Raw genomic sequence first — 24337 nt, 5'->3', positions numbered from 1 at the left:
TTTTTTATTTAAAAAAATTTAACTGAGAAGACATAAAAATCTATTGATCTAATCTAGTGAAAAAGAGCTATGTATGCAAGGCATTGTGTGCTGAATGCCAGATGAGAGATCAGAACAGTAAGAGCTGCAAGAAGGGTTTGACTATTTAGCAAAGTGATTAGAAGATTTTTTTCTCTTTTGAGCTGGGTCCTAAAAAGAAAGTTTCAATTACTCTTACTTGGCCTTTCTTCCCAAACCTAAACATACTTCCTCGTGAACTTAATATGAACATTTTCACTTTTACAATATGTGGTTTTAAATTTTTTTAATAGATAATGTGCAAAAGATAGAAGTGCAATGTATGTTTTTAAAAATAATGTGACAATCCCGAGATTTAAAATCAGTTGTTCTATAATAGGAAATAATTGTCTAATGAGAAAAACATTATTTTCATAAAGGAAATCCAAATGAATGTAACATCAATAAGAAATACAACATACCTATTACCTCATTTGAAAAAAAAAAAAAAGAAAGAAATACCCATAATCAAGGCTAATACAAATTGGTATCAATAAATCATCTGTTGGTTTGGTATAACTGATGAAAATTTCACAGAACAGATAATATTTGAGTAGCCCTCTCACAGCAGTTAGACAAGTACAGAGAACAGTAATCAGGGCAGAGATAACATAAGAATGTACAAAAGCAGGAAAGCACATACCTGGGAAACCATGTAAAGTAACTTAAATTATATCTAGGGGCAAGTTGTACTGAGAGATAAAGGTACGAAGATAAACTGGAATTAAGACAAACCTGGGTAACATGTTTGTGACCTTCTTAGCAAACTCCAAAAAGTTTGAACTCTATCCCACAGGGAGCAAATGGAAAGCAAATGATGCAGAAGAATGATAAAAAGACAAGTAACTTTAAGGTAAGTCTGAAAGACTAGATGTGGTAGGAAGAGAACAAATAATGGCACTACTGGATGAGTACAAATATGTCATAATGAGGGCATGAACTAAGATGGCTGTGAGATGGGGAAGAGAGAAGGCATGAATTTGACGAGCATAAGAGTCTTCTCTATGATGAAAGAATATATTCCCAATAGGTACTGCCAATTGGTTATGCAAAAGATAACCAAAAAGCAAGCAATAATTACTACTCTTCTGAAAAACTAATAAAATGTTAGAGGTGTGAAGAAAGATAGCAGTTTTCTTTCCATAGAAGAAAGGAGGAAATAACTTTAAGCAGGGACATCATCATAAATATTTCCTAAACATATATTTCATAATACTTAATAAAGTATTTAGCATAGTGGCTAGCATATTCAAGTGTCAATAAGTATGAGTTGCTAAATTAATTTGCTTTTTATAGTATTGAAAAGGCCAAAAAAGTACCTTATTTCCCTCAGAAATCTGTATATTCTTTTTTTTATATACAATAGCTGGGGCACAGGCCAGAGGCACAGGAGGGTGAGAGGATTCACCAGAGACAGAGTGGGGAGCAGAACTGGCAAAAAGACCCAAAGCACTCTTGAGGGGAGCTGCAGGTGCAACAGGAGAGAGCTGCTGCGCCATGTGGGAATCTCCCTGGCCGGGAATCAAACCTGCACTGTAGAGGCTGTGGACAGCTTCAAAGCACTGCACTCAACCCACTGCGCCACCGGGGAGGCCCCTTTATATTTTTTAATAAACTGTGGTTCCGTCTTGAAATCTTGGCACAACTGAGTTCTCAGAATTCATATTTTCCCTGCTACCTAAAGCATAAGGAGTTTCATAATTGTTTGAAAGAGTCTTTAAGAGAAAAGGAAATACATTTAGTAGTTGGAAAGGACATCAATGAGGATTTCAAACATGTCTGTGCATACAGTAGGGTGCATTTGAAATGATTAATTATATATTCTTATAAGTCCTGCTAAAATATACTCCTTTAAACCCTCTACAAAGTAATAAATTTCTCAACAAAGTAACAGACTCCAAAGCTAACAGTTAAATATGATGTGTGCAAGTGGACAAATCTTTTTTGGGTTAGAACAACAGTTCTCAAACTATGGGCCAGGCACCCTTTCAGGTGTTGTTGAAGTCAAACTATTTTTGTAATACTAAGAGTTATTTACATTAGTCACTGCATTGGCATCTGCACTACTAGCACAAAAGCAATGGTGGGTTCAATTGTTGGCACCTTTGCATAAATCAAAGCAGTAGCAATCAAGCTATATTATGTCATACTATCATCATGTGTTCACTCAATACCATGAGTGTATGTGTGCACGCGTGCATGTATGTATGTGTTTAAAAAGCCAGTGTCAACTAACAATGCCTTTGAGCAATAAAACTTCTAATTGTATTAATCGCAACTCTTGAGAACACATCTTTTTAATCTGTTCTGTAATGAAATAGAAATTTGCATTCAAAACTTCTACTATAGGGCCTCCCCAGTGGCGCAGCGGTTGAGCACTGAGTTGCGAAGCTGCCCACAGCCTCTGCAGCGCCAGTTCGAGCCCCGGCTGCTCCCCGGCCACCGGAGGAGGGTCCCACATGGCGAGCAGACCTCTCCTGCCGCCCGCTGCTCCCCTCAGCAGTGTGCTTCGATCCTTCTGCCTGCTCTGCTCCCCGCTCTGGCTCTGGTGAATTCTCTCACCCTCCCACGCTTCTGACTGTACTCAGTGCTAGTATAAATAAATAAATATTTAAAAAAAAAAACTTCTACTATATATTACAGTGTGATGGTTGTCTCAAGGAAAAGCATTTGTGTGATTGTTTTAAGTTGTGATTTCAACTAGACCTTCTCGTAGGGAACATTATTTTTACTTAAAAGAAGAACTGACAGGTGAACTATGATTATTTGCTATTAGGTTCCAGAAAATTGTTTTTCTGAAAATGAGTAAAGTGGATCTGTCGGAGAAGTGAGCTGATATGTTTATTTCTAATATGGTAAATATTGATAGAATCTACATAAACGAAACCTTTTCTAGGTTCTTATTAATTTTTCAGAGTATAGGAGTTCTGAAATCAAATTAATTGACAACTACTGGTTAAAAAGATGTTCTATAAGCTATAGGGTAAAGTTGGAACACATTAAAATATATCATGTGATAATTTTAATAATCTGTCCCCAAACATTCTCCGCTTTTCTATTCCCACCATCAGATTATCTCTGCACGACCACTTTAAATGATCTGTCCCCTAGAAAAGAACCAGTTTATGTACTGATGGTGTTCATCTGAGAGAACCGGTTCACCAGCCGGGTCTGACTGCATGACAAGAGTGACTTACATAGCCCAGTGGGCTCTTAAACTTTCTTAAAGCCAAGATTTATCATCTAGATCTTGGTTGGTGATCCAGACATGAAATGGATCTACAAATGAAGTACGGGTCCTAAGGAATTTGTCCCTCGAGGTCACCCACAGTCACAATGCTCATCTGCACTCTTTCTTACTGTACCATATCTTTCACCTTTAAATAAAAGCCTTGGAGGAATGTGCACTGTACATGTTCATGAATGTGAAATAATCATATGGCCCAGGTCATGTCCTTGCAACCCTTAATAAACTTTTCTTTATATTGTACTGCTTTATGGTTCATAAATACTTCCATATCCACTAATAATGCATTCCAAAGGTGATCCTATAAAGAGATAATCTCATCATTTACTAGAGAAACTTGCACTAAAAAGATACACTTCTCCAGACTTGCCTAACCTGTAAGAGACAGAACTAGACAAAAGCCTAGGTCTAGGACTGTCAATTGGACTATGCTGCCACCAAAATTTGCATCAATCACATGTCTATGTTATAATGTGAGGGTTTAAGGTAATACCTCTGTATCCCAACAAAGCTTACTCAGTCATAATAGCTTCTGCATCATTCATTTATTAAAGAATTTTCATTTTTAAAAAGATTTTATCTATTTATTTTTACACAGAATAACTGGGGTACAGACCAGAAGTGCAGGGGGTGAGAGGATTCACCAGACAGAGTAGGGAACAGAACAGGCAGACTGACTGAAATACACTGCTGAGGGGAGCAGCGGGCAAGACAGGAGAGGTCTGCTGTGCCATGTGGGTAGCTCCCTGGCTGGGGATCAAATTCATGCCACAGAGGCTGGTGATAGCTTGATAGTGCTGACACTTTAACTCTGAGACACCGGGGAGGCCCCTGCATTCATTCATTCATACATTTATTTATTTATATATTTTAAAAGATTTATTTTTATTTATTTATGTATATAAGAACTGGGGTATAGGCCAGAGGTGTGTGTGGGTGGGGCAGCGCGTGGTGGTTAGAAGATTTACCAAAGACAGAGTGGGGAACAGAACAGGAGGATTGACTGAAATACACTGCTGAGGGGAGCAACGGGAGAGGCAGGGGAGGTCTGCTGCACCATGTGGGTCACCTCCCTGGCTAGGGATCAAGTGCTGCAGTGGCTGTGAACTGCTTCACAGTGCTGATACTCAACCCCTCATGCCACCAGGGAGGCCTGTGAAACTATTTTTGAAAATAAATACCTGTTTATATATAGAACTATCTCATTTTTAACAGTATAAACAACTAAATAATTTATTCCAAGGGAACACAGTAAGTGAAAAGTAGGTTTATAATTGATTTCACTTAAATTCCTTAAGTGTTAAAATTAAATAAAAATTTAAGGATTATAAAATGTGAGTTTAATTTTTTTTTTTTAAATCCCCAAATCTCTCAAGTGAAATGTTATACTTTTCCCCAGGTCCTTTTGGTTAAGTTCCACTGAAACAAGACTTTTTCCCAGGGTATTCATCACCCAAGTGTCAGTTTTTAAAGGTCTGAAAAAAACCTGCTTTACAAAAAAATCAGGGAAAATAAGATAGGTCATCCAAGACAAGTGTGCCATGGTAGCAAACAGAGGTTTTTTTGTGATCCAACTAAAATAGCACAGTGCCATTAACGCTCACACACATACATACCAGGAATATTTCCATGGCCTTGTCCTTAACCTTTAATCTAAATACTGAATTTGTTATTTTTAACCTTGATTTTGAATTTATCTTTTGAAACAAAGAGAATGACACAGTGAAAAAGAATCACGCAAACTTGATAATAGAAGAAAAAGAAGATTATTAACATCTATGAGTTTATACTCCTGGAAGCATGCTAGTAACTCTTTTACATATTTTTTTTCAACATAAAAATCATTTTGTGAGCTGTGTGTTATCATTCTTATTTTATATATCAGGAAACTGAGATACAGCAAGATTTAGAAATTTTCCAGTGTTATAGCTACTATGTGATAATATCTGGATTCAATCTCATGGTATTTCTCTGTAACAACAAAACCGTGTTCCTCCTACTGTTAGAGGAAAATAAGATGCAAACTCTGAGCCAGTGAACTGACATCCTGGATGAACTCCATTCCTAATGACTTTATGGACTCTACCTCCCATCTGTACGCAGAAGAGATCAGACTGCTAAAATAATAACTCCCAGCATGCTATAGAACTGACTTCCTAAATGCTGGGCTGCTAGGAACTAGAGGCAGAATTAAGTGGCCATACCTGTCTTTTAATTGAACACATGCATACTTGGACACTTCCTTCTACGATAGATGTGCACCATTATACTGCTGGAAGGAGACATGTGGGGGAGAGACATAGAGAGACAGAAGAGATATTTGGAAGAGACATATGGGTGAGAAAAACATGGGGAGGCTATCTATACTTCTGGTCCTTAGCAGCCAATATAACACATGGCAAAATTACGTGTGTGTGTGTGTGTGTGTGTGTGTATGTACAGATTTGCAGTAAATATTAGTTAGCTGAATATTTTATATGTTGATAATGCCCTGAAATCGCTAAGTACTTGAATAAGCTGATCATGTGATTAGCCTCAGTGACACCGAACTTAAAGTTCTGGGTTTGTAGTTCAATCTGGACAAGGATTCTGCTTTAATCACTCATCATCGAGACACAGTACTGATTATCTAAATTGAATCATCGCTTCTCTAGCAGCATCAATTTTACCAAAATAACTTCAGAATGACAATCTGGCAAAAATAAATCTTTTTTATTCTCTAGATTAAAATCTAGGGCATAAATATCTAGCAATTCCTCATTGGTGTAACAAATATTTGTGGAGACATAAGTCTGTATTAGACACTGTGCTAAGTGTGGTGGATACAGAGTGAAAACTAAAAAATTTTGTAACCTGAAGCATCATCAATATAATGGAGAATATAGATATATATCTAAATAATGACAACACTGTGTGAAGTATACACACATAATTCATCACTCAATAAATACTTACTGAAAGTCTCATGTAGTGCTGGGGATACAGCAACGAACAAGACCATAAGGCCCCTATCTTCAGAGTCTTTACAACTTAATAAACCTCAGATTTCCCAAGTTTTCAGAAAAATGAACTTGTGGTCAAAAATCACAACAACACATGAGGAAACATACAGCTATAAGGAAGTAAGAATAGAATCAGACAAGCAAAGATAAAAGATACTGAAATTACTGCATACTGCATACAGAACATTAAACAAGTATATTTGCTATGTTTAAAGAAATAAAGGCCACAAAAAATAACTATGGAAGAAAATATTATCCAAAATAGCCAGGGCCTCCCTGGTGGTGCAAGGGGTTAAGCACAGTACTATGAAGCTATCCGCAGCCTCTGCAGCAAGAGTTCGCTCCCTGGCTGGCCAGGGAGCTACCCACATGGAGCAGCAGACCTCTCCTGACTTGCTGCTACCCTCAGCAGTGTACTTCAGTCAATCTGCTTGTTCTGTTCCCCACTCTGTCTCTGGTGAATCCCCTCCCCTCCTCCACCTCTGGCCTGTACCCTAGTTCTTATATGCATAAATAAATCTCTGCTGACGTGGCTACGGGGGGCAGGGGGACAATAAAAATATAAAAAATGGAGTATGACAAACATTCTACAATGGCCCCTTGACTGTCACCCTCTGGTACCCATACCTTGTGTAAATCTCCCCATGTATAGACACAACTTGGGACTTGCTTCTAACCAATATAATATAGCAAGCTGACACGCTAGATGTGAGTATGTGTATGTGAAGACAATACATGAGATTGTAACATCTATGTTGCTGAAATCTCTCTACGCTTATTGGTTTGGAAAAAAAATCAAGCTACCATGTTGTGGGTTGCCTATTTCAGGGTCCAATTTGGCAAGGAACTGAGGGCAGCCTCCAGGAGCTAAGCGAGGACAGCCACTGCACTAATGCCAGCAAGAAGCTGAACCTAAGCCCTACAACCACAGGGAGCTGAACTCTATTAATGGAGTCTTCCCTATTTAAGCTTCAGATGAAACCACAGTCCCAGATAAAATTTTGATTGCAGGCTTGTGGGGCCCTAAGCAACGAATCCAGCAAAGCCAGGTCAATGCTAATCATCGATAGAAACTATAAAATTATAAATCTGTATAACTTTAAGCCACTAAATTTGTAGCAATCTGTTATGCAGTAAATAGAGGTAGAATAACAGAAGGTTATACTGCATAACAATAGAATATCAGTTATGAAGAGTATAATCAAAGTTAAAGTTGATTCCTTGAATTATATAAAAGGAAAGAAGCAGTAACTTTGGACTTTAAGTTACACATACATTAAAATTTTTTTTTAATGTAATCACTAAAAGAGCAAAACTAGAACAAATCAGCAGCTTCCAAACTAGTGGAAGGGAGAAGGGAATAAAATAAAATCTAACAAAATCATAGAAGGAAAAACATAGGGAAGAAGAAAATCCTTACAAATATAGGATAAATAAAAAGCATTAAAAAGAGGTAAGACTTATCAGTAATCACAGTAAATGTAGTAGAAAGATAAAAAGTGAGACTGAAATTTTAAAAGACCAGGAACAACTATATGGTATACAAAAGATAAACACTTAAAACATAAAGACACACAATAGCTTAAGATAAAATAGCTGAAGGTCAAAGACAAGAAAAAAACATATGCCATGTAAAAGACAAAACAGATCTTAAGGCATAAATTCAATATATATAGCTTAAATACAGGTCATTTTTATAACATATTTATTTATACATAGAAGAGCTGGGGTATAGACCAGAGGTGCAGGGGGTGAGAGGATTCACCAGAGTGGGGAGCAGAACAGGCACATCTACTGAAATACACTGCTGAGGGGAGCAGTGGGCAAGACAGGAGAGGTGTATTGTGCCATGTGGGCTAGCTCCCTGGCCGGGGATTGAACTCATGCTCCAATTGCTGTGGACAGCTTTATCGTGCTGTGTCTTAACCCCCTGCGCCACCAGGGAGGCCCGATTCAGGTCATTTTTTGAATTAGTACCATGTCTTGTTCAATCTCCTGAAGACGCAAACAACTTACTGACTGAACAGTTTCAGAGTGGAAGAGCAATTTTATAAAGATACCTATACAGCATGTCTGCCATATAAGTAAGAAAGACTATTCCAACAGAGCAATAAAAAATAAGGTAGGCTATATAAAATGACAGAATTAAAAGTAATGCACATTATATTTCCAACCAAGGTATAGTGACAAGTACCAGATTTACTCTCCAACCTGAGACAACCAAAAATGTACAAAATATACGAAAGGTTAGTAGGCAAGGAAACTTCAGGGAGTGATGACTATGTTCAATGTCTTGATTGTAGTGATGACTTCACAATAGTAAATCTAGCAATTTTATCAAACTGCATGCTTTAAAAAAATGTAGCTTATTATGTCAAAATTTTTTATATAACTTGGAAAAAAGTTAAAATATCCAAACATTCAATACATGCATTGAATTCCTACTGTTTGTCAAGGATTGTTGGTACAAGATAACACAAAGGTCAACTGAGCTTTAAAAAACTCTAAATCTAAGGGGATAACAAGAACAAAATCAAGTATAAATATAAAACATATTCAAAGAGTAGAAGGAGCCCAGAAGGACAAGCAAATCTATCTGGAAAAACCAGGGAAGACTTCAAGGAAGAAGGACTATTTAATCTGGACTTCTAGAAGGCTGAGGTTGAATAAAAGAAATAAATTATAGAGAAAACCCCTTGTGTTGGGAGGGGGGCAGTGAACAGGGGAGCAAGGGGTTAAGTTCTGATTCCATAAAACCACTGTAGGGATTCTCACAGAAATAGCCTCTCCGTAGTTACTTTATAAGCCAGGAAAACCACCATGCTGATATTCAAAGCCAGACTGTATAGACTGCTAGAGGAATTAAGCCCTGTACCAGAAGGCCAGTCCATCAAAATTCTATTTCCTGGTCTGCGAGGTCTAACTCAATTTTCTGATCTAATCTCTAATTTCACTGTCCATACACTCCCATTATTCCTTGAATTCAAGATTTACTCATCTCCTATTTTCAATGCCTTTACAGTTCAAGGTAAGTCAGTCAAGATAGCTGCCCCCTAAAACAAAAGAAATAATACACATCAGAGGGAAATAAACACAGAAATCACTTAATGTTCACAATGTCCATAATCAAGCCTAAAATTACTTCACATATAAAGAACCAGGAGAAGGAAGCATGTTCTCAAATGAAAAGAATATCAACTGAAACTGACCCCAAGATCATCTGGAAATTAAAAAGTTAGGCAAGGGCTTTAGACAAGCTATTATAACTATGCTCAGTGAATTAAAATAAACTATGCTAACAATAATGAACACAGGAACCCTGGTGAAAATAGAAAGGATAAAGAAATGGAAATTTTAGAACTGAAAAATATGATATCTGTAATAAACTATTCACTGCACTGATTATAAATGGAGATAAGAGGAAAAATGGAAGTGAACTTGAATACTAATCAATCAAAATTATCCAACCTGCACTTTCATTGAGAAAAAGATTTTTTTAATAAAATGAACATATATTAATAGACCTTAGTGATGTCTTAGATGACACCAAACAGTCCAGCACACCTATAACTGGAACTAAATGACAGAAGAAAGATAATTAGGCAGAAAAATATAAATAGTGACCAAAGTTTTCCAAAAATTGATTAAAGACAGATATTTAGAGATAAAAGATGCTCAACCTGCTGAAGGAAAATGATACCAGAGGAAAATTCAGGTCCTCAGACAGGAATGAAAGTTATCAGAAATAGTAAAACAGTTAAATACAAGTCAAGTATTTCACCTTTTAAAAAAAATTATAACTTATTATAACTTGTAAAGTTTGCAACATACTTAGACATAGTACACATAACAACTATAGCATAAAAAACAAGATAAGTAACATATGGAACTTTACAGGTGTCTTATTCTGCATGTTTTCTATATTTTTCAAGAAGTGGGTTGTGAAAAGTTAAGGAGGTACTCTGTATTCCCTACAGTAACCACTAGATAAATAAATAATACAAAGAAATATACCTGAAAAATCAGTAAGAAAAATCTAAAAAGCAGACAGAAAAAAAGGTAAGAGGAACAAAGATAATAGTAAATGAATTACTAAACAAAACCAAAAAAGGGGCAAACTTGAAACAAGTTTTTGTTTTCTTTTTTTACTCAGATATAATTGACATATAACATTTAAAATAGCTCTGGGTATACAATGTATTGATTTGATATTTGTATATATTGTGAAATGATAACCAGGATAATGATCTACATAAATCTAGATAGTACAGCCTACTATAGAGCTAGGATTTTATATACTTAGGGGTCAAGATGAACAAAACATGAGATTAAATCAAGCACAAGGGAAAATGATGCTATCAAGAGATGTGGCAAACATGAGCTATAAGAGGCTGCTGTGTAGTAAGTACTTGTAGGCTAAGTACATTTTGAGGTGTAATCTTTGCTTAGCATTTAACCAGGTTGTCCAAGATATTAACTGGGAAGAATTAGCATTCGATAGCACCTGTTGGAAGAAGTGGTGGCTTTTTTTTTTTTTTTTAAGTAAATGATGTGAGAGCTGACTTCCCTTGGAGTGAGTGATCCAAGAAAAAATTCAAGAAGCCTTTTCTAACCTTGTATTCAAAGTCACACCCCATTACTTTATTTTATTAGAAGAAAGTCACTAAATATGGCCCACACTTGGGGAAGGTAATTAAGTTTTACCTCTTTGAACAGGGAAGTAATAAAGGATTTGTTCACATCTTTTAAAACCACCACAGTTGACAAGTTGATTCTAAAAATATGTATGGAAATATATAAAACCTAGACTATCCAAAACAATCTTCAAAAAAACCTAAGTTGGAAGAGTTACAATACCTGGTTTAAAAACCTACTATAAAGTGGCATTTATCAAGACTCTGTGGTACTGGCATAAAGACACATAGACCAACAGCACAGGAAGAAGAACGCAGAAAGAGACCAACATATATACAGCCCAATGATTTTTGACAAAGGAGCAAAGGCAATCCGACAAATCCAGAAAAATCCAATTATTTGCCATTATTTTTGGCAAATAATGTTACAACAACTGGACATGCATATGGGAAACTAATAAATGTCAATGTCTACCTCAGACCATATGTGATTGTGAACTTGAAATGGATACAGGTGAAAATGTAACTTATAACTATAAAAATTCTGAAAGAGGACATGAGAGAATATCTTCACAAACTGAGGATAAGCAAAGCTTTTTAGACAGGATAAGGAAAGAAATAACCATAAAAGTAAAAACTGATCAGTAGACTCCACCAGGATTTCAAACTTCTCACAATCAAAGGAGACATTTAACAAAACGAATAGATAAACTATAGAGGAGGGGGAAAGTCACAAACATTCACCTGATAAAACAATCTATGTCCAGAAAATATACACAGTTCCTACAACTTATTATTAAAATGACAACCAGTATTTTAATGCATAAAAGATTTTAAAAGACACTTAATAAAAGAAGATATGCAAATGGCCAAGAAGTACATGGAAAATGTGTTCAGCATCTTTAGACATCAGGTAAATGCCAATTAAAACCACAATGAGATACTGTGACACACCAGAATGGATAAAATTAAAAAGAATGACAATGCCAAATGTTTTCGAGAAGGCAAAACACCCATAACTTCCACAATAAGAATGACAAATGGTGTATCATTTTGGAAAAAAGTCCTTATAAAACTGAACACAAACCAACCCAATGACCTGATAATTCCACTCCTAGGATTTTACACAAGAAAAGACTCATATAAGGATGTCCAGTCTTGTATAAGATTTGAATAATAATTGTCATAAAAACTTTATTCATAATAGCAAAAAACTGGAAATAGCTCTGGTGTCCATAAAGGAGATTAGACAATCTATGGTATTATTGACCAATGGAATACTACTCAGAAATAAAAAGGAACAAACTACTAATACAACAACAGGGATAAATCTTATCACATAAGTATGACTCCTAAAGAGTTAATATATTTAAACTTTTTTTCAGTTTTAACTTCTAAAGTGGCATATGCTGATAGATTTAACTCACAGAGCTCTTTAGAGTCATCAATAATTTTTAAAAATGTAAAGGAGTCATGAGATGCAAAAGCTTGAAGACTTTTGATTTAGTAGAAGTGGAATATGGGCATGCCCTACAATCTAACAATTATACTCCTAAGTATATGCAGAAACTCTTACATTCATTTACACCAGAGATCACCAAGAATGTTCTTAGCATAAAAGCCCAAAAACAGCAAAATGCCCAATGACTGAAGAATATATAAATCAATGTATTCATATAGTGAAATTCTAAAAAACAGTAAAAGTGAACTATATCTACAACCATCAACATAAAGGATTCTCAAAAAGATGGATGAGATATAGTGTTTGTGTATATATAGAGAGAATATAGACATAGTATAATTACACTTACATAAAATATAAAGCAAACCTAAACAGCATATTTTCAGGAATACATAAATGGTAAAAAGCTAGAAAATTGATTGACATGAAGGCAGATGGGGCAGATGGGGGAGGAACATGGCATTAGGGAAGGATACACAGGCAGATAAAAGTTTAGTTGATGACTGCACTTAACCTAGTAAAAATTCTCCTTTAACAAGTTCATAATTCTCTCAATTTTCAAGCTTTAGGGTGGACATTTCCATAGTAGTAAAAGAACAAAGATTGGCAAGACAAAATCAAAGCAATTCCAGGGATGAACAGCCTATCACACAACAAAGCCAGAATGCCCTCACATTTGCTTTCAAAAAGGAAGGGGTGGTCAGCAATCGCTCCGCCCAAGGTAAAATGGCCTAGAAACCGTTTTTCACCTTCAGATAACACTGTCCTATATAGACTCTTTCCTTATCATGTCTCAAAGAATAAACGAGTGAGTATCAGTTGTAAAAAAAAAAGGTTTTGGAGCAATATTAAAATGTTAACATGCATGATTTTGGAGTTCCATTTTGTTTTCTAGCTCCATCCAGTCTTTCCACTTTCTGTTAAAATCAGTTTGCTCTGAAAAGTTAAAGAACTTTAAGAGCAAGCATCCACATCTATAATGACTTAAAGCTTTTTTTGGTTCTGCAACTATTTCAACCATTAATCAACAAGAAGTACATTTTCACTCTTTTGAGACTCATGAGTACATGGCAACAATAAATAAAATGAAATATGAAAAATTTAAAACTGAAATATTTGGATAGAAGGGCCTGTAAAAGTATTAAACTAATTTTTATTTCTTTTAAGATTTTATTTATTTTTATACAAGAGCCAGGGTACAGTCCAGATGCATGGGAGGGTGAGAGGATCCACCAGAGACAGACGAAATATACACTGCTGAGGGGAGCAGTGGGCATGACAGGAGAGGTCTATGGCGCAATGTGGGACCCTCGCCGGCCGGTGGGGATCAAACTGGCATCAAACTGGCGTTGCAGAGGCTGCGGACAGCTTCACAGCACAGCGCTCAACTGCCTGCTCCACCAGAGGAGGCCCTAAACTAATTTTTAAAGTCTCATCTTCTAAGAATAAAAAGTGTGCTATAATTTGGTAAACAAAACAGAAATTCAACTTCAGATACTGTTTCAGTTACCTACCACTGAATAACAAATCACTCCAAAACTTCATGACTTCAAAAAAAAAATTAATATCACTCATAGGAACAGCATGAACACCGAAACGTGCAGGAGTGTACATGTCTATGTAAATATCCTGCTTTGGCAGGAGTACAGTATCTTGGGAAGCAAGGGAAGAAGGAAAAGCAGGAAAAGTAAAAAGACTGAAACTAAATGTCAGAACAGATGTGGCTCAAGTGCTGTGAATTAAAAACAGGTTAGCCAGGGCCTCCCCGGTGGCGCAGTGGTTGAACACTGGGTTGCGAAGCTGCCCGGGGCCTCTGCGGCGCTGGTTCGAGCCCCGGCTGCTCCCTGGCCACCGAAGGAGGGTCCCACATGGCGAGCAGACCTCTCCTGCCGCCCGCTGCTCCCCTCAGCAGTGTGCTTTGGTCCTTCTGCCTGCTCTGCTCCCCGCTCTGGCTCTGGTGAATTCTCTCACCCTCCCGTGCTTCTGACTGTACCCAGTGCATGTATAAACAAACAAATAAATAAATAAATAAATACATGCCTCTGAAAAAAAAAAAAAAAACCAGGTTAGCCATTTTGGGAAAGGTCTGGCAGCTTCTAATAAAATTAAACATATACTATCTTACAACCCAGTTATACCAACACTAAATACTTATCTATGAGAAATGAAAATACATAGCCACAAAAACACTTGTAGAAGAATGTCCATGGCAGCTTTATACAGCTTTATACATAATTGCCAAAATCTGAGTCAGGTATCCATCAAGAGGAAAATAGACAAACTGTGGTATAGTCACACAATGGAATACTACGCAGCAATAAAAAGGAACTACCGATACATGCAATACATGCAACAACATGAATGAATCTCAAAAACATTTTTGCTGTATGAAAGAAACCTAATGCTAAATAGTAAGTCCTATATGATTCTACTATATGATCACAGAACAGGAAAATCTAATCTATGGTGGGGAAAAGGGGAAAATCAAAGCAGTAGTTATCACAGGGGAGAAGGGAAAGGTCAACGTGGAGATCAACAGAGGACAAGCATAAGGACCTTCCCTGCTTGATGACAAAGTTCCATGTCCTGATAAGAGTTTTGGTAACACAGACGTATGTATTTCTCAAAATTCAGCAAATATACATAAGATTTGCGTATTATATTGAATGTAAATTTTACATCAAAAGAAAAAAACATAAATCGAACTTTATGGTATGCATGTTGAAGTATTTAGGGGAAAGTATACAGATGACTGCAATTTACTTAGAAATGTGTCAAAAAATAAAATGAGTTGATAGGGAAAAGATTCGACAAATGGATAGGTATATGATAAAAAAAATATAGCAATGATAGAACGTAGGTGGTAGATCAACAGATACTGCAAAATTCTTCTAACTTTGCTTATATGCATGAAAATATTCATTTAAAAAAAGAAGGCCTTTTCAATTCATCTCATATTTGGTCTTTATCATTCAGCCAACAGAAAGTCTTCAAAAGGAGACAGAAGTATAATCAAATTCTTTAAGGAGGACTCAATCAAGGTTTAAAAACATATCCACAGGCCTCCCTGGTGGCTCAAGAGGTTGGGATGCAGCCTATGAAGCTGTCTGCAGCCATAGTACCACGAGTTTGATCCTCGGCTGGGGAGAGGTCAATATGGTGCAGCAGACCTCTCCTGACTCGCCCGCTGCTCCCCTCAGCAGTGTATTTCGTGGGTCTGCCTGTTCTGTTCCCCACTCTGTCTCTGGTGAATCCTTTCACCCCCCCCCCAACACTTCTGGCCTGTACCTCAATTCTTGTATGCATAAGTAGATGAATCTTTAAAAAAAAAAATCCATAACAGAATGGCGTTATTACAAATGACAAGGGAACAGCATGTGCAAAAGCAACCAAGCTAAGTTTATGTGACACACTAGGTACTCCAACTAACCTTACCACTAAAAACACCTAAAAATTCTGGCATATTAACGCAATATATTTAAACAGATGAAAGAGAGGACAGAAGGTCCATTAAGGTGAGAAGTCAAGTTGGAGACCTCGCCAAATAAAGGTTTGACCTCCCCATCCTCAGGTCCCAATACTTAGAATTTGCTCTGAGGCCTTATACTGATTAGGTGAGGTCTGCCCACATTAGTGAGAGCAATTTTCTTTAAAAAGTCAACTGATTGTATATGTTATCCTTCATCAATAAAATATTATCATAGCAATACCCAGTTTAGTATTTAGCTGAATAACTACACACTGTAGCCTAAATAAGTTCACTCACAGACATAACCATCACAGATAAGGAGTCCACAATATCACAAAGTATGATTTTTAAACTTATTTTGACTAGAGTCCAATTCAACAAACATATATTAAGCACCTAGTATGTACTATACACTTCACTAAGTGCTTTCACATGTATCATGCTATTTAATTCTTTTAATCCTACCAAATATTTTTCTCATTTTATAGAAAATAAAATCATACTAATTAAGTGATTTGCCCAAAGTCACAAGGGTCTATAAAACAATACTGAAAGAGGAATCCTGATTCTGATTCCAAGTATTACACCAAATATTTTCCCCACAGTTAAACAGGTAGGATTTCCTGTCACCATAAGCTGCTTTAGCTATCCATATAGGGCACTATCATTTTGCTGAGTTTTTAAATGTTCTTCATATATACCTTCACTCCTTTTAAAATGCTCTTCTGCATTACCTAAAATTCTCCAGCTGAGACTTTTTACTATGGACTGGGAAAGGAAGAAGGGTAGAACTCAAAATTGAAGAAATAACATAAAATTTTAATCTGAAATAATAATGCTCTGGAAAAGATGTTCTTTTAAATGTTTACTATTCTGTGTATTCCAGTTCAGTGAAGTTCCCCAAACTACCTTTTAAGCTCTTTATTCTCCTTAGTTACCCACACACAACAACTTGTCTCATTAAACAACTATAAAAAATCAGTCATTTCTTCCAACTTGTGCTCTAAAATGAAAATTCTTCCTAGTTAATATCTTGAACAACCTGGTTAAATGCTAAGATTAGATTTTAAGATGTAATCAGCCCTCAAGTACTTACTAAGCAGCAACCTTATATATCTCGTGTTTACAGCATGTCTTGATAGCATCATTTTCCCTTATGCTTGATTTAATGTCATGTCTTATTTATCATGGCTCCGAAATATACAAAGTCCTAGATGTATAGTAGGCTATAGCATCTAGATTTGTGTAGATACACTATGACATTTTACACAATGACAAAGTCAACTAACAATGCATTTCTCAGAATGTATTCCATCATTAAGTGATACATGACTAAATAGACTTACAACGGAATATTACCCAGCCTTAAAAAGGAAGTAAACTCTAACACTTGCTACCACAAGGATGAACCACAAGGACATTTTACTAAGTGAAATAAGCCAGTCACAAAAATACAGGTACCATATGATTCCACTTATATGAGATAGCTAGAGTAGTCAAATTCACAGACTGAGCGGCCTCCCTGGTGGCACAAGGGTTTAAGACACAGCATTATGAAGCTATCCAGAGCCACTGTAGCACGAGTTTGATCGCCAGCCAGGGAGGTGACCCACATGGCGCAGTAGACCTCTCCTGTCTCATCCACTGCTTCCCTCAGAATGTACTTCAGTCACTCCTCCTGTTCTGTTCCCCACTGTGTCTCTGGTGAATCCTCTCACCCCCCACACCTCTGGCCTGTACCTCAGTTCTTATATGCATAAATATATAAATCTTAAAAAAACATTCACAGACTGAAAGAAGATATTCAGGGAGGGGCGGAAAGAAGGGTGAGGGTTGTTTGATATTGTTTCACTTTTGCAAGATGCAAAGAGTTCTAGAGATTGATTGCTCAACAAATGGTAATGTACTTAATACTACTGAGTAATACATTTAAACATAGTTAAGAAGGTAAATTTTATATGCATTTTCCCACAATTAAAAATAATAAAGAGAGAGCGAGCAAACTGGTGTGGCCGTTCTTCTGGTTATGGCAGTTCTTCAAGCATTAGCACTATAAAGCCTTTAAACTTTAAGTTTCCAATAAGCACCTTTTCCTGGTAGCCCAATGTACCACATAAATATATCTATCACAGCACCTGAAACAATTTACTGAAAGTCCTTATCTTGCATACATTTATTCTAAACCCTGCTTCATTTTGTACTTCATTCTTCAGTTGATTTCTGGTACGTTTGAGCTGTAAGTTGGAGATAATGCTGCTCTACTATCAATAACCCATTGGAAACAGACTGTTTTCCTTTAGGTGATGAGGATGTCACCTCTGCCAGCTGAACCCAAAAGAAGCCTAAAGCATGCTCACTTACTCAAAGCTGCTATTCAGAGACGATGGTAAGATGGGGTCTGAAAAAAGGACAGGGAAAGAAAAGCAGCAATGAACTACAAGCAGCAAGATGCCTGGATGAGTTTATGTGTATGGCAGAGACAGCTAGTTAGAGCCTCCTTGGTTTGGGGCTGCCATGAGAAGGAAAAAAGGACCTCTTTACCCCCATTTAAGTAAATCCCATAGTAAAGGTTCTAAAGACTGAAAACTGCCCTACTTTCCTTCTCCCCAGTTCCTATGAAAAAGGTGAAGAAAGGGGCAGCAAACCTGTGAGAAGGGACAATTCCCACCTAGTGTGAATCATCTTAGCCCAAAGACAAAAGGGAGATGGCCAGATCGTCCCACCAGAAGTCACATCCATCTTCTACATCTGTGGAAGTTTTACTAACCAGGTCATCCCCAGAGACTGAGGCTGCCCCTATAAAAACTCAAGAAATTTAGAATATTTTTTAGCTTTCTGATAAATAAACCATCCTTAATAATATGTCAATTCTTAGACATTCTTCTTTCAAATAAATTTTTAGGAACACTTTCCCCTTGTAAGTAGGAAATGTCTATTTGAACATAGCTGTTAATCACCTTGCTGGTCTATTAGTCACCTTCAACAAAGAGATGGTCTCCATATAGTTTTAGATTCTGAGTCAATGACAAAATAGGTATTTAGGGAAAATAGGTTTGATAAATAAAACATTCTGGATAATTTTTAATTGGGTAATTCTCTGAGGTCATAATTGAAGCACAGAATTCCCTTCCTTTTCCATTTATGTAATATTTCTTCTAAGAAAGCAAGAGCACCTGAAATTCCACTCCCGACAGGCAATATGTCTTTGTAGTAAGAGTTAGCAGACATCTATCCAAACATCATTTCTGCTTCTTAAAAGCTGCCTGACACATAGCGGGTTACTTAAGTTTTCTAAGACTCAGTTTCTTCATCTATAAAACAGAGACTATCACCTACATACCACGAATGTTGTAAGGAATAGAGAATGTTGTTAAGTCTTGACTTTGCAAATGCACAAATTCCAAATAATATCACAGTTATATAATATCTATCCCCCTACAACACAGATTTCAATCACCACAGTACATTAACTATAAGTAACTGAATATGGTACAATCTTCACAACTAGACCTTCAATTCCACAAATCATTAGGTAAATAATAAAGGCAACTACAGAGACTACATCAGAGGTGAGAAATCAAACACTGTCCAAAAATGACCAATGATGTAAGAAAAAAATACTTAAAATTCTCATGAAATTAAAAATAAAATCACAGTATATTTAATAAAAATAAATAAATAATAGAAGCATAACACAATAACTAACCAAGTCACTTTCAGAGTTGTTGATGGAGTTGACAAAATAAATTGCAGAGGAATGGTAATTGGACTATTTGTAGACTTCTCATCAGCAACAGTAAAAGCCAGGAGACAATGGAATAACATCTTCAAAGAGCTGAGAGAAAAAGAACTATACCTAAATTTCTAACTATGGATAAAACATCAAGGCGAATCTCTAAGTGATCAGTCACTTCACAGCCATTATTCAGGTCATATACAGATGGGCAAAGCATGTAGTTGAGTTGCCTCTTCTCCTACTGGTAAACATAAATAATATTTAAAAAAAATAAATAACTAAAGGTGGGAACAGACCAGTAATGACAAAATGCATCAAAAAAATCACTGTTCAGGGAGCTGAGGCGAACCCTGCAGGATTCGCCGAGGCGGTGAGCGAAGGGGCGCCATTAGAGAAGAACAAAGACCCCGGGAGACGCGCACACAGCCCGGGCTGCCGGTAAGCTTGCCCTGAAAAGCGGCGCGCTTGGCGCACTTGAAAAGCAAGTGCAGACCTGGATCGCGGCTGCCCAGGTACCCGCGCCTGCGACCTAGGCTTGCGGGGAGACGCGCGGAGGTCCTCACTGAGGTGAAGGTCCCTCCCTGAGTGAGCAGGAACCAGGCGCCCAGGCACGGAAGCTGTGCAAAAGGCGCCATTCCCGCGCCACTGAACTGGGCTACAGCCCGCGTCCTGGACCTGAGGGCTTTGGACTGAGACCCAGGGCACGAAAATTCGGGGCGTGGGTTCTCCACGACGGTGGGGCACAAGGCAGACACAGCACCCCAAAGCTGTTGAGGTGTACCCTACCATTCCCGCTCTGTTCCCTGTCCCACGGGGTGGGGGGAGGTGAAAAACAGCCCCCCAAGGACAGTAGGAGAGATCTCTGGCACCACCTAGCGACCAGAAAAAAAAGTCACTAACACCCCATAGAACAGGAAATTTCTTAAGACTGCTTGAAAAGGGCAGAAGGCTTCTGGAGGACCCAGTGGCCAGCTGGGAAGTTAGCCCACGCCAGGCCCCTTCCGACCAGCAGTCTGAGCCCACAGAGGGAGCAGGTACCCACGTCCGGGGCAGACCGGGTGCGCAGAAGAGTGTGCCTGAAACCGGAGGCGCAGGGACTGCATCCCGCTTCGCCATTTTAGAACAGGGACATTTCTTCAGTAAAAACTGCCTAAAACCAGCAGAAAGCTCCCCCAGAAGACAGAGATGGCTCCTGGAAGAGCCAGAGGGGAGCGGAGAAGTTCACCCAAGATGCCAGTCAGTCCGAGCAACACAGTGTCCCAACGCATACGACAAATTAGAAAACAGACAGTAGGGAGTAGAAGAACCACACGCAACCTAACAACTCCTCAGGAAAGAAGCACACCACAAAAAGAAAACCACTCCCCAGATTGCAACGACAGCAACTTGGAAGAACTTCTGAGCCTTCCAGAAAGAGAATTTAAAATTGCCATGATTAAAAAGTGATAGATCAGAAGAAGGAAATTGAGTCCCTAAAGAGGGAAGTAAAAGAAATGCAGGAGATGAAAGAATTAATGGAGGAACTAAAGAACTCTGGGAAAAGCAATGAAAGCAGAATAGATGAAATGGAAGAACGAATAAGTAATCTTGAAGACACAGAAATAAAAAGAACCAAAACAGAAAAGGAAAGAGAAGTACGAAGGAAAAAGAATGAAGAAAGACTTCGGGAACTATCTGACTCCATGAGGAAAGGAAATATAAGAGTTACAGGAATTCCAGAAGGAGAGGAGAGAGATGTAGGAACAGAGAAAATATTCCAGGAGATAATTGAAGAGAACTTCCCAAAAGCGAAGAAGGAGCTGAAAATTGATATACAAGAAGCAAGAAGAACACCAAACTTCCATGACGAAAGGAAAAACACAGCAAGACACATAATAGTAAAGCTCCCAAGAATCCAGGACAAGGAAAAACTAATGAAGCTGACAAGAGGGAAGAAACAGATAACATTCAAAGGAAAACCAATCAGGCTGACATCAGACTTCTCCGAAGAAACACTACGGGCAAGGAGAGAGTGGAGGGACATAGTCAACAGACTCCAAGAAAACAGATGCCAACCAAGAATACTCTATCCCGCAAAGCTCTCTTTCCTCCATGAAGAAAGAATATGGACCTTCCCAGACAAAGAGAAACTCCGGAATTTCATTGCAACTAAACCCACTCCAAAAAATAGTACAAGGAATCCTAAAGCCAGAACCTCAGAGGGACGAATAACAACGAAAGAAGACCGAAAAAAAAAAAAGCTATTAAAGAATAAATAAATAAAATCAAAGGAAAGACAAACATAATGGCAAATACAGATGCTAACATATCAATATTAACTCTAAATGTAAATGGACTAAACTCTTCAATAAAAAGACACAGAGTTGCAGCCTGGATTAAGAAACAAAACCCAACCTTTTGCTGTCTCCAGGAAACACATTTAGCTACAAAAGATAAAATAGGCTCAAAGTCAAAGGATGGAAAACAATCCTACAAGCAAATGGGCAAAAAAAGAAAAGCAGAACAGCTATACTTATATCAGATAAAACAGACTTCAAACTCAAAAAAATAAAAAGAGACCCCAATGGTCACTACATTATGATTAAGGGGACAATACTTCAAGAAGAAATAACACTCATTAACATATACTCACCAAACGAAAGAGCACCAAAATATATCAGACAACTGTTGTCCTCTCTGAAAACAAACATCAGAGAAAACACATACGTAGTGGGAGACTTCAACACACCACTATCAACAATGGATAGATCAACAAGACAAAAAATAAGTAAAGAAACTAAAGCTCTAAATAAGGACCTAAAGCATTTGGGCTTAACAGACATCTATAGAACACTAAACCCAAAAAAAACGGAGTACACATTTTTCTCAAGCGCACACGGATCATTCTCCAGGATCGATCACATACTGGGGCACAAGACAAACATCAACAGATACACCAAGATTGAAATCATACCAACCATCTTTTCTGACCACGAAGGCATCAAACTAGAAATAAATCATAAAAAAAGGCAAGGAACTATCCTACCTCATGGAGATTAAAAGCCACACTACTGGAAGACCACTGGACTAACGAGGAGATCAAAGAAGAAATTAAAAAATTCTTTGAATTGAATGACAAGGAGGACACCAATATCCTAAATGTATGGGATGCAGCAAAAGCAGTAATAAGAGGAAAATATATAGCAATAGAAGCTCACATCAAAAAACAAGAAAGAACTCAAAGAAACAACCTAATCTCGAAGCTCAAAGATCTAGAAAAAGAACAACAAAAAAAAACCCAAAACCAGTAGAAGAAAAGAAATAATAAAAAGCAAAGCAGAAATAAATGAAATTGAAACTAAAAAAACAATCCAAAAGATCAATGAAACCAAGAGCTGTTTCTTTGAAAAAATAATAATAGACAAACCCTAGCCAGGCTCACAAAGGAAAAAAGGGAGAAAGCACAAATACACAGGATCATAAATGAAAGAGGAGAAATCACAACGAACACAGCAGAAATCAAAAGAATAATCAGTAACTACTATGAACAGTTATATGGAAACAAGTTCAACAATCTAGAGGAGATGGACAAATTCCTACAACTCTACAATCACCCAAAGCTAGATAAAGAAGAAACAGAACACCTAAACAGACCAATTACAAGCAGCGAAATTGAAATGGTAATCAAAAACCTCCCCAAAAACAAAAGCCCAGGACCTGATGGATTTACAAATGAATTCTACCAAACATTCAGAGACGAATTAGTGCCTATCCTTCACAAACTCTTCCAAAAAATTGAGAAGGAAGGGACAATACCAAACACGTTCTATGAAGCCAATATTACACTAATACCAAAACCGAATAAGGACAACACAAAAAAGGAAAACTATAGGCCAATCTCCCTAATGAACACTGATGCAAAAATCCTCAATAAAATTTTAGCTATCAGAATCCAACAATGTATCCATAAGATAATTCACCCCGACCAAGTTGGATTCATTCCAGGGGCACAAGGATGGTTTAACATCCGAAAATCAATCAACGTTATCCCAATCAACAAAAAGAAATATAAAAACCATATTAATATCAATAGATGCTGAGAAAGCTTTCAACAAAGTGCAACACCCATTCATGATAAAAGCCCTTGAAATTCTTGGGATACAAGGAACATACCTCAACATCATAAAGGCCATCTATGACAAGCCAACAGCCAGTATCATTCTCAATGGTGAAAAGCTGAAAGCAATTCCATTAAGATCTGGAACAAGACAAGGATGTCCACTCTCACCACTGCTTTTCAATATAATACTGGAAGTCCTAGCCAGAGCAATAAGACAAGAGAAAGACATCCAAGGAATCCAAATAGGAAAAGAAGAAGTCAAACTATCACTATTTGCAGATGATATGATAATATACATAGAGAACCCCAAAATCTCCACAGAAAAACTAATTCAACTCATCAATCAATTCAGTAAAGTGGCAAGATACAAAATCAACACGCAAAAGTCAGTAGCCTTCCTATACACAAACAATAAATCTGAAGAAGAAGAAATCAAAAAAACCATCCCTTTTATTATCGAAACAAAAAAAATCAAATATTTGGGAATAAATCTAACAAAAGAGGTAAAGGACCTATACAAAGAAAACTATAAAACACTTTTAAAAGAAATAGAAGAAGACACAAAGAAATGGAAAGACATCCCCTGCTCATGGATTGGAAGAATAAACATTATTAAAATGGCCATCCTACC

At 37.3% G+C, this 24337-nt stretch overlaps 1 protein-coding gene across 2 annotated transcripts in view; it reads right to left on the bottom strand.

Moving 5' to 3' along the window:
• Positions 1-24337, bottom strand: part of ACER3 (alkaline ceramidase 3) — an 85929-nt gene that overhangs the window by 55627 nt on the left and 5965 nt on the right. Inside the window, exon 1 of one of the 2 annotated variants that reach the window (XM_037523009.2) lies at positions 793-941. The exons of the other annotated variant lie outside the window; for it this stretch is intronic. The gene's annotated coding sequence lies outside the window, so the exon portion shown is untranslated. Of the gene's footprint in view, positions 1-792; positions 942-24337 lie in introns of those variants that run through there. 2 annotated transcript variants of the gene reach the window in all.

This window comes from Talpa occidentalis, unplaced genomic scaffold (genome assembly GCF_014898055.3).
Source record: "Talpa occidentalis isolate TD23 unplaced genomic scaffold, MPIMG_talOcc4v2.1 talOcc4.3, whole genome shotgun sequence".
Classification (NCBI taxonomy): Eukaryota; Metazoa; Chordata; class Mammalia; order Eulipotyphla; family Talpidae; genus Talpa; species Talpa occidentalis.
The sequence above is the reverse complement of the archived record's forward strand: the minus strand, read 5'-3'. Positions and strand labels throughout refer to the sequence as shown.